A 12905-nucleotide genomic window follows, 5' to 3' on the forward strand; every position below is an offset into this window, starting at 1 on the left:
GGCAAGACAAGTTGTCGTTTTCCACCGTCGTCTGCGCGCGATCTGCAACCAAGCCCCGCTAACAGGATGAGGAGTAGTACCATACAGTGCTTCTTCGTGGCTAGGGGTTACCGCGTAGAATGAGAAACCACCAGAGGTAGTTTAGAAATGATTCGCATTTCCGGACACAATGAAGTAAAAAGACGCCGTGTACAGTCCGGAGTCAGATTTCTCTCTTCATCCATGTTCACACAGTGGAATGGCTCATGAGTTTAATGCATGACGCGTAACCCACCAGCCGAAAAAAAAAAAATAGAGCTTCAGGCGAACCCAATTCCTAAAAAAATTCACGCAGCTTGCACTAGCAATGCAAGGCTGGAGAAACAGCAGAGCTGGCGGCCCCTCCGCCTACATCAGATACCCGGCTGTTGCACCTCACTGTACACAGATGTACGTTTTACGAAAGTTTGAGGGGCGGGAAAAAAACGTGTTTTTTCATGTTATTTTCAGAAACATATGAAAAGTTGACGAAAGATAATTCTGCACAGGTATAAAATATTTCGACATACTTCTTGAGGCGAAATTCTTGGACGGCTCATTAAGCGCGAAAAGTGACCGTAGGGGCTGGCGATATGCGAATGGTACCAAATTACGGCCGCTGTCAAAAGAAAATAAGCTGTCCGACGCCAGGTGCTCCTCCCGAGGCGCACGCTCACGTGCGCTCGGTCTTTTAAAGCGAAGCTTTATTCTTCTCACTGGAGGCGCCTGCAACACGAAATCGCCGAAGTGAAAGAATTTAGGCGCCCGGAGCCTAGCCTTGGTTCCTGGCTTTATGAAGCCGTCGTCTATCCGATTGCTCGATTTCGACATGGTCGAAGCGGTTCGGAAAATTTTGACGACAACCAAGGAATCCTTCACGAGAAAGCTTCGCGTTCAACCATCATCGTCGTTTGACGCAGGGGTGCACTATTTTTCTTACTTTTGTTTCTGGTGGAACTAAATGGCGGAAGGAAAGTTTGAACCGCGGAACTAAAAGCTTAAACACCTCTGCTGTCAAAGAAATGGAGTCACTAGTACAGCATGAAGATCAACACACATACGGCATCCCGATTAGTTCCAACCCACACGAACAGTCAGTGTAATGAGTAAATCAATTGGTCGTTCCAGTACTGGTATAACAAACAGAGGGTATACATAAGGACCGGTTTAATTAGGTTTCGCTCGCGATAAACACTGGCTATACGAAGTTCGTGTCAAACGCTTTGTCGAGTATTGCTGCGAACGTCCTTTGTTTAGGCATTCCTGGCTAAACATAGATGCATCAGCACTCTTTCAAACTGCGGCATAACAAGCTCTCTGTTGGTGGTAGGAACTACGTGTACAACCGTGGCGCCGACTATGAGCATGAACTTAAGGTAGGTCGACACCTTCGAAAAAAAAATTGACAGGTGTAGCCCAAACGTTACAATTATATTTTTGGCTTGTAAAGCTTATACAGTTAGAAACTTTAAATAGATAAAATTGCTAAAAATGTCTAACAAAAAATTTATATAAATTAAAATGCGCCAAAATATGCATGTTGCGCGAACAGTTATAAGTATAAAATGGTTGGTTCGATTCAACCACGACTTGGCAGGAACATAATGAAGACAATAACCTGTGCAACTAACCTCCACGAATATCACATCTTTAAGCTAAGTTGCGTAATCATAAAAAGACTCAAAAATTTGATATCCGGCTTGTTTGGGTTTCACACAACTGGCCATAATATAAAAAGTTACCAATAGTTTTCAGTCATTCTGCTTGATTGCATAGCTCTATATATAAATAAACAGCACACAAAGTTTCGTAAGAAAATAAATTCTAGAAGCAAAGTTATCACTGTTCGCGTAACTAATGGTTGCAAAAAATCAAGTTTTGAGAAAAATGGCTTTGAAGGTTCAGACCTATTGTACGTATTATAAGAAACAGTCAATGCGCCTAAAATCCGCCAGGCTGATAGCTTGCACCCTCCTTGTAACCGGCACGATCTCCGTTCGGACGAGCTGAGGCGCACACATTTTTTTTTTGCCTGTTTCGTGTCTTACAGTTGACTCACATGCAGCCTTCGTCTTAGGGTGGCAGTCACTGGTCAGGCACGCCGTCCTCGTACTATAACTGTAACTGCAGACTATAAAGTACTATAGTGGTCTCCTTGCGAGGCTAGAACTAAATCCGTGAGGTTAAAACGGCATACGAAAAAGCACGGACAACCAGACACGAACGCAAGGCAATGCAAATGCGCGCAACGTGAACACGAGTGTGCCACCCATTGCCCCTTAGTGAAAATTTTGAAATAAATCAAATGTACAATATCCCGAAATGTGTCCAAAAGCTTAGAATGTAGCTAAATAAATTGGCATTATGTAACGTATATACGAAGAAACATTTAGGACGACATGGCAGATACTGCGTAATCGGAAACCTTCAGTTTCGGTTTCGGATGCGTCTCGGCGGGGTTGAAAAATGGTCATAACTTTTGAACCGATTAAGATAACAGCACAATTTTTTTTTCTAAATATTCTTCAATAGACAAAGATGTTGAAATTGCAAAATTTAAAAAAAGTCATTTTTTTCAAAAAATGCGTTTTTGAAGGTGTCGACCTACCTTAAGTTGACTCCCTCTGCCTCACCAGCTGCTGCTTCATCACGTGGTCGACGCGTTCCAGAAGGCTGTGTGGAATGAATGAATTAATTTATTCATAAGAAAATTGATAGTGAAGTCAACCAGCAGGCATATTTTGTCACACTTAGGGGTGGACAACGGAACGCCTGTTGGCGGGGGGGGGGGGGGGGGATGGAGGAGGATGACAGACTGATAAAGAGGAGAGAGAAAGGAGACAGTGGGTACAAAAAGAGCAGACGCAAGCGGAGATAGGAAAGAAAGATGAAAAAAGAAAGAAAGTCTAAGGACCACGGTCAACACTCAGTCCTGTGTGGACAGCCACACAGCGGTTAGGATTGCGCGATGGGTGGTTGTCCCCAAAATGAACATGAAGCGACTGTCTAAATACGAACATGCATAGCTTCTGCAGTAAAAAGGAAAGCGCTAGCGTGTTAATTAATGACTCCTAGGTCGATATTGTGGCACTTACCAAGATATGGCTACCATGCAAAATAGCATCTGGTGAGCTATTTCAGTGCAAAAAAATGTACGTGGTGTATAGACCATTTCATTTTCTTTGTCCTGGGGGCTTCCATTTTATCAATGGGCTGTGCAAGCGGCCCTACAATTGGCGAAGTGGACAGGAAGATGTAACTGCGCATGCGCAACACAGCCCAGAACATGCGCTGATCTTATTTAAGATGAACAGGTGAAAAGGTCTATAGACATGACTGTAATTGCAGAATGGGTGGATGCTTGACCATTTGGAATCTTTTCTAATCCCTCTTCATTCTAATCTATAGATTATCGGGTGTTGTCTAACGTATACAATTTCAGAAAATTTATAATCGGCTTTGTTATCGGTCGTCCTATAGTAGTCGCGGTTTTCACGACAGCCTTGGTGATTACTGAAACCAGATAGCCGTACGATATCCGGGTGTGGCATTTTTCTTGCCGGCGATTTAAATTTTCCAAACATAAAATCTGCGTATTCTTGTCCCTTTCCCATACCTGCGTCTGCCTAAGCTTCGTGTTTTATTAACGTTGGTTCTGATTTCGTATAGGACGGCTACTCTGCCAAAAAACGTTCGTCACGCGTATAACTCTGCTTGATTTAATTATGACGTCAACCGCTGATATAACGTTCCCGATTACGCAAGATCCTTGGTTGAGTGACCACGCCATGCTTCACTTTACGTTTTCGCTTCCTCCGTATCGAAAACCTAATCGCCTAAAACTAATCAGTGACTATAAAAGAGCTAACGTCGACGCTATAAACACTGAACTTTGCGCCTTTATGGATAGTTTTCTGTCGTCTTCCATGGAACAAAACATTTATGATTTGCGGTGCTTTTACAAATCAAACGTTTTGGAATTAGTTAACAAATGCATGCCCCTGAGAAATGTGCGCAGGGAGAGGAATGCTCCCTGGCAAACGCGATATCTAACCAGGCTATGTTACGCAAAAGCCAGATTCTTACGCGCTGCTAAGAAATTCTGAAGTACGGTGCGGAGTCCAGCTTATAATCTTGCAGCACAGCATTGTTCTACGCTAATACATTGAAAACGGCTAAAAGTACCGTTTTCAACTGTAATTTACCTTCCAAACAAACCATACACGTTTTTGGAGCCCTATGAAGCCAAAGCAAGATAGTTACATTTGCCTGGTAGACATGCGGAGTGAACGCATTCCGAAGCCTTTGTGTGCCTCTGTACTTTATACTTTCGCGAATTCTCTTTCTGATCCGCTTATCAGCGATTTTCCCTACATGAAGGACGTTATTTCTTTTTCCAGTGGACCTAAAAACTCTTAATTCTGCCGGTATTGCAGCCATCATATCTGAACTAAGACTCCCGTCCTCATGTGGTCCTGCTCACATTAACTCCAAATGTCTCCAGAATACCAAGTAGTACAGTTTAAATTTATTTCATTTATGCCAGGTCTATCCACGAGAGTTACTTAAGGAATGAAAGACCAGCAGTGTGGTTTCCCTCTATAAGTCAAATGACATGCATAACCCTTCAAACTACTGTCCCATTTTCATTACGTGCATTCCTTCTGAAATTCAGAAACACATAATATTGTTACGGAGCAGCCTTCCTTGGTGAAGTGGTTAAGCCACGGCTATGAAGAGAAATACCCTTGAAGGGGATGTTACCAAACGTCCGGGATGAGAAAGACGACGATCGGTGTGGCGCCCGGCAGTAGCTGAAACTGTCATCTGCTGTGTCTCCGTTTTCTTCAGTTGTAAATTGTGTAAACACAGCCAATTAGAACCGCGTATACCTTGTTTCATCTGGATGAAGGCGTGTACCCCGTCTGAACATTCACTCATTTCGTTAGCTTGCTTGAGTCTCATCTGTCTTTTCATAGTTCGCAACATGGTTTTCCAAAATGCTGTACTTGTGAAACACAACCTGCCAGGTTTACCAACGACTCGCATGCATTTTTTGACTCCTTGTTTGTAACTGACTGGGCATTTTTAGATGTTTTTACAGCGTTTCATAAAGTGATAATCGCCAACTTTGATAATCGCCAAATTTGATAATCGCCAATTTCTCGCACAGAAACTAAGGTAGCCAGTTCGATAGTTCCAGAGAAGCAAGCAAGACGAAACGTAAATGGCCTGTATACGGTGCTTCATTTCGTGCTGTCCAGGACTCGCAAAAAAAAAAAAAAAGGGGGTTAAAAACTACGTAGCAAGCAAGGGTTTTCCTTGCTTGCTACGGAATAGGTTCCATAACCCCTATGCCGGTGTGAAAGGGATTTTGGGAGAAAGACAGCGCGAACACATTGAGAAACACTCAAAGAGGCATGGATACATTGCCTGTAGCCCGTGGCGCCCTGCTAAAGCTAACGAAAAAACCCACAAAACAGAAACGTGGAATGCGAAGCGGGATGTGCCAGCCAAGGCCTGCAAAGGGGCGCGGACACATTAATTTAGGTGTCGTTTGGCGCTTTCCAGAGCGGGACTTATTCAATTAGGGAGCTGGCGCCCGATGATTTCCCAGGTTGCTTGTCGGTGCCGCAGACGGTTTGGATCGGATTTGGTCCGGCTGGCGGCACCTCTCTCTTCGGTTCCGGTCTCTTTGTTGTGCTTTTAGGTGTAACCTTTGTTTCTTGTTCTCTGCGAGGCAGCACTTGCGTGCGACAAGGGGAGTGCTCAGAGAATGAGTTCCTACTTCTCCCCGCACTTCCACCAAGAGATCCCTGGACGACTCGGTCCGGCCTGTAGAGACAACTTGAAACAGTGCTCAGACAAAGCGCCGACTAAATGGTTCGGTCACTGTCTTAGCCATCATTAGTTTGAAGAGTACATGTTTTATGATGTTCACTATACCTTGATTATAATTTTCCGTTTGCAAAGCGTCTCTATCTCGAGGGATCTATCAGTCTCGCGTGTCGCAAGCGGCGGCTGGGGAACGAGTTCCTAAAGACACAAGCGAAAGGCTCCCGCTGAAATCAATCTCGGTAAGTTACCACACTTCCTGGTTGTGCGGCCATTGGCCCCTGCAGGAAGCAGTTTTATTTTCAGTAATGTTGGGCCAGCTGAAACACTTTGGCGACTCCATATCAAATCGTTCGATTTGTGTTTTTCTTTCTTCATTCTTTTTCAAACTTTTGGGAAACTGAAATGAGGGTTTATAGAAAGACCTAGAAGGGTTAAGAGAACTGTGACCTTCATTTATGTTATTATTTGTGTTTATTAGCCTGAGATGGCGTGCTACCTATTTCTTGGTTAAGCTAAAATAGGAGATTGAGCCTGATGACATTACAGTTTCTTGCTGGCATTATCCCAACAAGGGATTTTAGAGGCAATTTTCTTTCCTGGGTTACCTAAAGTTGAAAATTTTGCTCTGTGTTCTGCCACAGGAAGCGGTTTTTTTTTTTAACTTCGCCCACGATGCCTCATCACCAACGTCACACAAATTTGGCTTTCCTGCAGGGCGTATTGAAAGGCATTAGTGAGTGCACTAAAGCTACGATTTGAGAAGACCCAAAGAATGGCGCGCCATCCTGGGTGACCTTTTTCTGCGTGGTCATTATTATGGTTTCTTCCCAAGATGTACCGCCCAACTTTCAATCGTCCTGTACGATTGATGTGCCCCTTGTAAAACTTATTGTGTTTTACTCGAACGCGAGCGCCATCACTGAGGCCTAGAAAGCTTCGCTTTCAAATGTTAACATATGCGCAATAAAACGCCTAACAAAGCTCGCTCCCCTATCACTGTCGCGACACACGCCTTTCGACAAAAGTGCGATCAGGAATCGGAGCAAGACGTGCCTAATGCAAGGAGTTGGTGTAGGCGGTTTTTCACTCTTCGAACAGTTGAGCGCAAGTTGAGTAGACAGGCTCGAATGACAAAAAGACCAGGCCCAAGGGGGCTCCTGTCCAGACAGAAACACGGTACTTAAAGAGCCCTTGTGTACTGTCTTTTTGTCGTTCATCCTTGTGTATACTTTTGGGCCCAACTCTTGGAAGCGCGCAAGTGCTGCTCGGACTCGATGCGAACCTGTATACCTAGATACTCTCAGCGCGAAAGCCAATTTTTCTTTTCTCATTTATTTTTCTCCCGTCTTCCGCCACCGGCTGGGGGACACGTTCGCGGCAAAGTTACTGAGCGTATAACGACGATACTTACTGGAGCAGCCCTTTAGAGTTGGTGATGCGCACTGGCTGCCGACGAAGGCGATCACTCGTGTCAAAAAGTCCGCCCGAATCTTTGCGCATTGGAGGCTACCTCTGCTTGTTTCGAACGCGCCAGGAAATGCTGTTTTCCCGAGAACAGCTTCCAAATCCGGTCGCATCACTTATCTTTACAGTCGCTCAAACCTTGCTTTTTTACACGCTCTTCGTGCCGAGCGCACGTCAGCGAAATTTTTGCGCCATTCTGCTTTTCTTAGATGTATCGAAGGGGATGTGTTGTTTACACCTGAGATGAATTCGACTTTTCGGCTAGGAGCTGCAACTACGGAAGACATCGGAGCAGACATCGGAAGACATCGCTCGCTCGCTCACTCACTCACTCACTCACTCACTCACTCACTCACTCACTCACTCACTCACTCACTCACTCACTCACTCACTCACTCACTCACTCACTCACTCACTCACTCACTCACTCACTCAATCAATCAATCAATCAATCAATCAATCAATCAATCAATCAATCAATCAATCAATCAATCAATCAATCAATCAATCAATCAATCAATCGAAAGTAGCAAATAACTAAATGAATCAGTAAAATAGCAACTACGCCAAATGAAACTGGACAGGATCAAGTTGAGGCGGCCGTGTTTATCTTCGGTGTTTTTATTGCTTTCTGTACGACACCATGATGTATGTGTTTAACCTGAACCTGACGCTTAATTATAGGACTACTTACGTGGAAGGCATCCCCACGCGGTCTAAATTAGCCCGTAGCGCACCCTTACACGGCAGGATGGAGAGTTGGGCGAGTTGGTATAGCGACATAGTTTTAGGACACAGCGCGTTAAAACAGGGCCACAAAGAACGAGACAGGGCGAGCGCTGTACTGTCCGGTTCTTTTCTTTGTGACTCTGGGCTCTGTTTTAACGCGCTGTTTTCTAAAACACCCTAGCACGGTGCGCCTACAACCGTAATGCATAAAAGGCTTTTGTTGGGAAAGTTGGTTCATGGCTTCAGAGAATAAAACGAGTGCAAAGGACGTAGACAAAAATAAAAACACAATTGGACTGGACGAGCGCTCGTACAGTACTAACACCATGGTACAGCTTGGGCCGGTAAACTTGGAGTTGAACATTCAACGAGGATTTCCTGGAATTTTTCCAAGTCTTCCAAGTTGGATATGACAAGAAGCCGTAGCCTACCTGGAAGACTTCATCAGAAGCTAGTTCCATCTAATTCCGATATACGGGCTTGGCAAAGCCAGCCTTTCCGATGTCTATGCGCGTAGTTCTAAAAAGTAATTTTTGTATTCCTCGTTGGTATGACATCGACGGGCTCAAAAAAAAAAGTTAACACTTTTACCTTGCGCAGAACCTTATATTAAAGATTATAATCGTTCTGGTGGCTTGAAGTTGAGCGTAAAGTAAATAAAAACTTTGGTGTCGCACGTCTTCTGTGTCGGTTAAAAACATTATTTTTGTAATGGTCGGGATGTCAAACAACTAAATTCTAAGAAACTGTATTTTGTGGGTCACATATAATAAGGCTTATAGAACTTGCAATCACGCGTAACCATAAAAGCTCCGGAAACACGCCCTACAGCGTTGATCAAAAGTTTACTCCTAAATTGCAGTGCCCGTATTGATCACTCAGCCTGGAATGATTCACGGTGAGCAGACTCGCTATACCCTGCTAACGCTGATGACCGTGTCTGCTTTGAAAACATGGCACCACCTGCAGAATGACGCCACCTGTTTCTTGAAGTGTCACAAAGAGAAAGACCGGGGATCGTGTGCACATTATTTCGAGGAAATACCTTATCCAAGGGTATGTGTTGCCACTTAGAGGCGAATCAGCCTTGTCACTATCTGATAGCTCGTAAAAGCATTGCAGTGACGACACCAGGACAGCGAATGGATTTGGGATCTAAGGCCGATCAAGCCCCCTCGGCACTGCCGCTAAGAAAGGTATTCCTTCAGGCGCTTTCCCAACACATCCGCTGGTGAACAAGCCGCGATACGCAATACGGCCCACATCCTTTCAATCTTGCCAATTTCTCTACGCGACTATGGCGACACCTGTCGCCGAAGCGTTAAATCATTCATACTTTATTTTTTTGGTCTCGAAGCTTGACCGAATGCCTCGATATCGGTAGGTGGCATCCAGAGCCTTGTACGACCAATCATGTGGCAAATTCTTGCGTCATGCGTTCGTTTCAGGGGTGTCGCAACTGGCAAGACTGACGACTTCGGGGAGACCCCTGCGGGTAAGCTACACGGTTAAAGGTAACGGCGCCTGCGAAGCCAGACGTGAAAAGTAGGTACAGGCACCAGTAGTTCAACCAGGTACCAGCCCAGCGAAAAAAAAACTATTGCTGCTTTCTGAAATCTTCGAGTTATGATGTGGGAGCATGAACTGGCTGGCGAGCCCAAATTTAAAACAGAAAGCGCGAAATGACAAATGTGATCTGATATATTTAAGGTAGTTCGGTTCTTGTCGTTATGATGCTGCCCATCTAACAGTGAAATCTTTTCTGAGCTATTTATCAAAAATAGGCAGTCTGTCTTCGGTGTCTCAGAGGACTTAGATGTCTTTTTAGAGTTGTAAAACGCGCTGAGTTGGATGAAAATTGGCAATGAGCAATGAATATCTCAGTATAGGTATATGGATGCCATACTTATTCCGGCGGATGGAAGAACTATTACAAGCGGTTATCACAGTTTGAGGATGGGCGGGAAAAGCAGAATGGGATGACGAATTCTTATTCCCGATAGCTGCTTAGACAAAAATTACCACACTTATGTAATCATTTAAGCATCCCAGCGTTACGTCATTTGTTTCAGGATAGTTAAGATAAAACACGACTCACAGCGGTTTCTCCAATCATAATGCTACCGTAGAAGCCTATTTATTGAAAGCAGACAGGCATTCGGAATTGCTTAACATTCTCCAGTGAACTCACTAATATTAGTGATTTCACCTTCAATAAATAGACTGCTACGGTAGCATTATGACACATGGCTAGAAAACGTCGGTGTCGTCTTAGCGGACAATTATAGCAAGATTTTTTTAAGAAACCTTCATTACACTAAAAAGTACACAGCGTTCGAGAGGAAGGCGCGTTTAACGGAAAGCGATTTTGGTCTTCCGACAGGATAAACCATTGGGAAAGAGGGAGGGGGGGGGGGTAGTATCGGTCGGTATACACTTTTTCTATAGAACGTGACGCTTGTAACTTAGTTCAGAGAATTGAACCCAAGAAAATGTGAATTATTTGTAAGTATCGCAGCGACGAGCGGCGGAAGGCCGGGCTTAACAGCGGAGCAATTTGTGGCTAAGGTTCAGTGGATTTTTGATGTGCATGGCAGATCAGCCGAGGATCCACGCGTGTTTGAAGCGCGGAATGTTCTATAGCGCGAGCCAATCATGTGTGTGGGTTTGATTCTCTGTTTGTTTTGATTTGTTTTGGTTTGTTTGTTTGATTGTCCTCGCTTGTGTTAACTCGTAAGGTTTCTCAAAGATTTGCCGCTGTCCGACCGGCGTCGGACATGTGTACGATAGCACGGATCTTTCTTTGTCGTTGCTCCAACTTCTTGTGTGCCTAGTTTCCCTATAGCTCCGCTCTCCAGTGGTAGCGGTACATCGCGCGTACCTTGTTTCGTCCGAATCGTCGGGGCGGCTGGTCCACGCGACTGCACAAGCCAATAAATGAGTGTCGTACCTTTTGTCGCTATGACCCCCGATGAAGACAGCGAATGGGTTCGTAGATGTATTCAAAATTTTGTCACCTCTGTGCCGTGTGCTCAAGAGCTGCGCTGGTTATCTGCCTTCGCAGAGTTCAATGACTCATTATTTCCTGTCCATCTGCATGTTTTTTTCGTACCAGCATCACCAACGCCGTTTTGATAAAAGTTCCGCTATAGAGTCAGATCCTCAGCACCTGCCCCAAGCGAATGTTTCAGGGGTTCTGTAGTCAAAATTAAGACGGGCGGGAACCAACAAATTGCCGCGTATGTGCTCCTTTCGTTGCAAATGTCGACGAAAGATGATAGTCGACTGGCGCCCCTGCCAAGTAAATGCCTCCGTTCTCTTTCCCGCTCACCTCTCATGCTGTTCCTCTCCCGTCTCGTTCCTCCCAAGATAACACGCTAGATATTTGCTTAACTCCATTTATATTTACCGCGTTCCACTACTTCAGGCCGGGTGCCTTAATGCCAGTTCTACCGCGGAGGCACGCGGGAATCGAGGCGCCCCATTCACGCGTGTATAGAACGTTGTTTCAGTACTCCACGTGTGTTCCAAGCGGAACGTGCAACCTATCTAGTGGAAACTTTCGTAACTGTTGCCGCGTGATTTCGTAAAATGCTGCCAGAACCTATAGTAGCGCGGGAAACAGCAGGCGACAGTGTGAATTTTTTTTCTGCAGTGGATGTATTTCATTTCGCAAAAATCGAGCATCATGACTTTCTTTATAAAGAAACACTGTATATATCTATTGTGTATTAAGTTTGTGTCTTATATTTGCGTAATGTCGGGTTCTTGTTCAATAATGTTGACAATTATGAACATATAAACCGTACTTAGACGATTAGATTTGGCTGTGGGTATATAAACCCATTGCGCACGTTCTGATTTGCTTTGGCCGAGTGGCTGAAACAAGTTACAGACAGACAGACAGACAGACAGACAGACAGACAAACAGACAGATAGACAGGCAGACAGACAGACCGATACTTCTGCGTTTAAGTAGCCCAAGAAAGACTATCGTTTTTAAAAATAATCCAATCCGAGACGGCCCCATCGGCGTTGATGTGACGCCCGTGCCATGTAGCAGACGCCTCACTCAAAAACTATTGCACTCGCAGTTCTTGCCTACATGGACATCAACTGCGGACGTCTATTCTGCTGATTGCTTTTTCCTCTCTAACGGATGGCCCGATTTTATTTAAGTGAAATGTGGTCAATCATTTGACAAGAGCGTAAATCACGAAACCTCGAATATAAAACTCCAGATTATTTACATAGAGATTCAAAATTATTTGCGTTGTTTGTGCTAAATTGGTTTTGCTGCGACAAGGTCACCACTGCCTCAATGACACATATTGAATGGCGCAAAACTCTAAACGACACAAGATTGTCGCATGGAAATTCAATTGGTGTTTTTCGCTGACATTGACCACTTTGTCCAGCAGGCATTACACACGATACCTGCTCAGCCCAACCGCAGGGCTCCCCAGCACACGCAGTATCCCACAATCCACACGAGACTGTTGTGCGACACAGCAGTACGTGCCGCTTCTTTCGACATGCCTTCCTTCAGTCGCAGAGCAGCCGTTTCACCTACCGAACAGCGAATTCGATTTTCTTCGTTTAAATTCGCCGCGACGACAAAAAAATCACGAAATGCCCTCTAGCTGACAATGCCGGTAAGTAAATGCATTTGGAAATGCGGGAGACTGCATTCTCTTTCCGAAAAATCGGCTCTTTGACCGGGGCCCACTTTAGATCGAAAAAGGTTCCTGACCCCGCCGAGAAGTATCTTCTCAGTTTCTTCATCCCTTCGTTCTCTCTTTCTCGTTTCTTTTGACTCTTATACGGCCTGCATGACGCCTGGAGTTCTGTTTTAT

Source organism: Haemaphysalis longicornis, unplaced genomic scaffold (assembly GCF_048455015.1).
Source record: "Haemaphysalis longicornis isolate Haplotype H1 unplaced genomic scaffold, Haemaphysalis longicornis Haplotype H1 scaffold_2, whole genome shotgun sequence".
NCBI classification, from domain to species: domain Eukaryota; kingdom Metazoa; phylum Arthropoda; class Arachnida; order Ixodida; family Ixodidae; genus Haemaphysalis; species Haemaphysalis longicornis.